This window comes from Arachis ipaensis, chromosome B02 (genome assembly GCF_000816755.2).
Source record: "Arachis ipaensis cultivar K30076 chromosome B02, Araip1.1, whole genome shotgun sequence".
NCBI lineage: Eukaryota > Viridiplantae > Streptophyta > Magnoliopsida > Fabales > Fabaceae > Arachis > Arachis ipaensis.
Window position 1 is genome coordinate 103,916,424 of NC_029786.2, and position 3,651 is coordinate 103,920,074.

Consider the following 3,651-nt stretch of genomic DNA (forward strand, 5'->3'; position numbering starts at 1 on the left):
GAAATTGCAGCAGGCTGCTTGTCACCGAAGTGAGTTCTATGAAGGCCCGGGATAACCCATCTGCACCTTTATTATCATACCCTCTCTTATACTCAATGGAGAAGTCATAGTCCAACAATTTTGCTAACTATGTCTGCTGTTCTGAGGTTTGAATGGTCTGACCTTGCAATTCCTTGAGGCTCTTATGGTCTGTTTAGATAAGAAATTTATGTCCAAGTAAATAGTGATGAAATTTGGTGATTAGCAGCGAGGATGGCTTGCATCTCCCTAGTTAGAAAAGTAAGTAATAGGGTGACCCTGCAGGTTAAGGATGACACCAGTCTCCATTCCCGACGCATCCGTCTCTAGGATAAAAGGTTTAGAGAAGTCCAACAAAGCTAAAATAGGAGAATGTGTCAAGACAGTTTTTAGTTGACTAAAAGCTGCCATGGTTTGTTCTAACCAAATAAAATTCTCCTTTTTAAGGAGGTCGGTCAAAGGTGCAGCCAAGAAGGCAAAGTGCTTGATAAACTTTCAGTAATAGCTGGCCAACCCCAAAAATGCGTGGAGTGGCTTGAGAGAAGTAGGAATAGGCCATTGTTTAATAGCTTAAATCTTGGATTCATCCACGCTAACTCCCTCTCTGGATACCACATGACCTAAGTAATCAACTCTTGTTTGTCCAAAAGAGCACTTTGATAATTTAGCATAAGGCATTGTCCCTAAAAATATTCAACACATGCATCAAATGAGTTAAATGAGAATGTCAATTAGGTCTATAAATTAGGATATCATCAAAGAATACTAAAACAAACTTTCTTAATACATCCACAAAAATTGAGATCATCAAACTCAAGAAAATAACGAGGGCGTTTGTCAACCTGAATGGCATCATCAACCATTCGTATAAACCTTGATGTGTGCGAAACACTGTCTTGAAGCAATCCTCAGGTTTCATATGAATTTGGTGATAATCAAACCTTAAGTCCAACTTAAAAAAGTATTGCACGCCAAAAAGTTCATCTAATAGCTCATCCATTATGGGCATTGGGAAAGAATATTTGACCATGACAGCATTCAAGGCCCAATAGTCCGTACAAAACCGCCAAGAGCCATCTTTTTTCTTCACCAATAATACTGGAGAAGAAAACGGGCTAGTGCTCGGATGTATAATGCATTTTTTTAACATTTCATTCACAATTCTCTCGATTTTTTATTTCTAGCTATGTGGATATCGATACAGTTTCACCTTGACTGGTGCTGAGTTAGGTTCTAGGGAAATAGTATGGTCTTGAGCTTGAGACGGAGGCAAACCCCTAGGGATTTGGAACACCGCGTTGTAGGTGTGCAACAAACAAACCAATTTTGGGTTCATATTGGACGATAAATCCAAAGGCAGTTGTAATTCATTCTCCAAAGATCCGAGTTAAAGTGTATAAAGGACAACAATTTAGTGTGTGTGTGTTGCAACCTTTTCAATTGATGAAATTGGGCTTGAGTTGGTGTGTGACTTGTCTCCCGTTGCAAGGTCACTAGTTTGTCACCATCCAAGAATGTGATAAACTTTCGCTTGTAGTTAACCAAGTGAGTGTCAAGTGTTTCTAACCATATATCACCAAGAAGTAATTCTTCATTTGCAATTGGTAAGACAAAGACACTGATGAAAATGGTATGGTCTTTGATTGTAACCGGAACATTTATGACTTTGCCTTCACATTGAAGTAGCTGCCCACTCCTTACTTGGACTTTGAACTGTGGGACTTGGTGCACTACCATTGCTAAGCTCTGAGTCAAAGCTGGATGGATAAAATTGTTCGGGCTCTCACCATCCATAAGTATCCGAAGTTCTTTGCCATTCTTTGTCCCCTTGAAACGGATGGAACGCCTACTCGAAATGTTCGCAAGTACATTAAAGGAAAGGTGGAGGGGTTCAGCATTATCTACTATAGAAGGTTGCTTGAGCTAAGCATTCTCTTCTTTGGCCACCTCTTCACTCGGAAGTCCCTCCAAAGATTGTATAAGGAAGTAATGTTTGGCTAAACATTGATGCTCCGGTGAGGGGGAGTTTGCTTAAATTTTTAAGTTTATTTGGTGTGGGCAATAGAGGTGGAGTTGAAGTTTGGGAGGTGGATTTAGTAGATGTTGGGAGAAAATTGGGTTTAGCAGGTTGCATGGTGTTAGCTTTATCTTGTGAGGTTGAGTACGAGATATTTGGGATCCGCCATTTATGGAAATTAGGAACAAATTGTTCTTCAAATAATCTCGCTAGGGACATTGCCTGCATGGAGGACGCGAGACAATGGGACTTAACTTCTCTCTTGAGATCCGGAATCAATCCGCTAATAAAACAATCTAATAGCAATGTGTCATTCATACCATAAACTCTAGCAGCTAAATCATTGAAAGAATCAAAGTAACTTTTTACAGATGAAGACTGTTTCAATTTCAGCAAATCTTACCTAGGGTTCTCAAATTGTGAGGGTGCGGTAGAAAGAGTGAGCTAGTCGGATACCTGATCGAGTCGCTTCGAAATTTGAAACCAAGCCAACACTTGTCCTCTAAGCTGTTAGCCACTGAATCAATCTTTTCTTCCTCTAAGATGTCACGGATTCGGAAGAACCTTTCCGCCTGAAATCTAATGAAGAACATCCTCAGTGCCTGAAAAATGCAAAAAAGATACCTTCATGTGACACGGCAGAGCAAAGATCGACTGATGTGGATGCAACCATAGAAAATCCTCAACCGCTGGGCAAGTTGGACCTGGATTGACGCCAATGACTGTGTAATAGTGGTGAGTTTCTCCTAGGACTATCGGATTGTTCGGCTAAACTGTTAATAGCCGCCTACATTGATTGCATTCTCGTGTTCTCAGCCATTCTCTCAATGAAAGCACCACTTGATACAAATTCGTATCAAAGAATAGTGAATTAGATAGAATTTTAGAGAGAATAGAATAGAGATCCCTAGAATTAAGGCTAAGAGGAAAAATAGAGTTTCTAATTACATCATGCATATCCCACATTATTATATCATAATCTTATTTTATAGTATAATTCTCTAATTGTGCTATAGGCCCCATACTAATTCTATCACATTATTACTACATAAATAAAGCTTACATATGTATTACACTTTTAATTTAGATAGTATGTGATCTAGCAGAAATATTTGGTAATCAAAATAAATTAGCCAAAAATAACTAGAATTTATCTTTTTTAGTATTTATTAATTGTTAAATTGGTGAGTACTATCCAATCCGCTCTAAATTAGAGCGTGAATTATCCCTTTTGAATTTTGACATATCTTCTTATTATTAACTGAAATAAAATTAATTAACTTATATCCAGTACAGTGTACGAAAATATACACTAATTAAATTAACAAAATTTATGTTAATGAAAAGTTAAAATTAATCATGATAAGTCAATTTATTTTATTTTATTTAATAATAAGAAGACATGTTACAAGGGGTAACTTAAATAAATAAAAATATATCTCTACAGATACTTTACTCATCTAAACCAATATTATTTTTCTTTCTAATTTTTCTCTTTTTTTAAGGTTTTTTTTATTTTTTATTTTTTTGAATATAATTCGTTCCAAGTGCATATGTAATAAGGTAAATCAATATTTTAGAAAAATTATCTCAACAAAGAAAAAGATAGAGTAGTG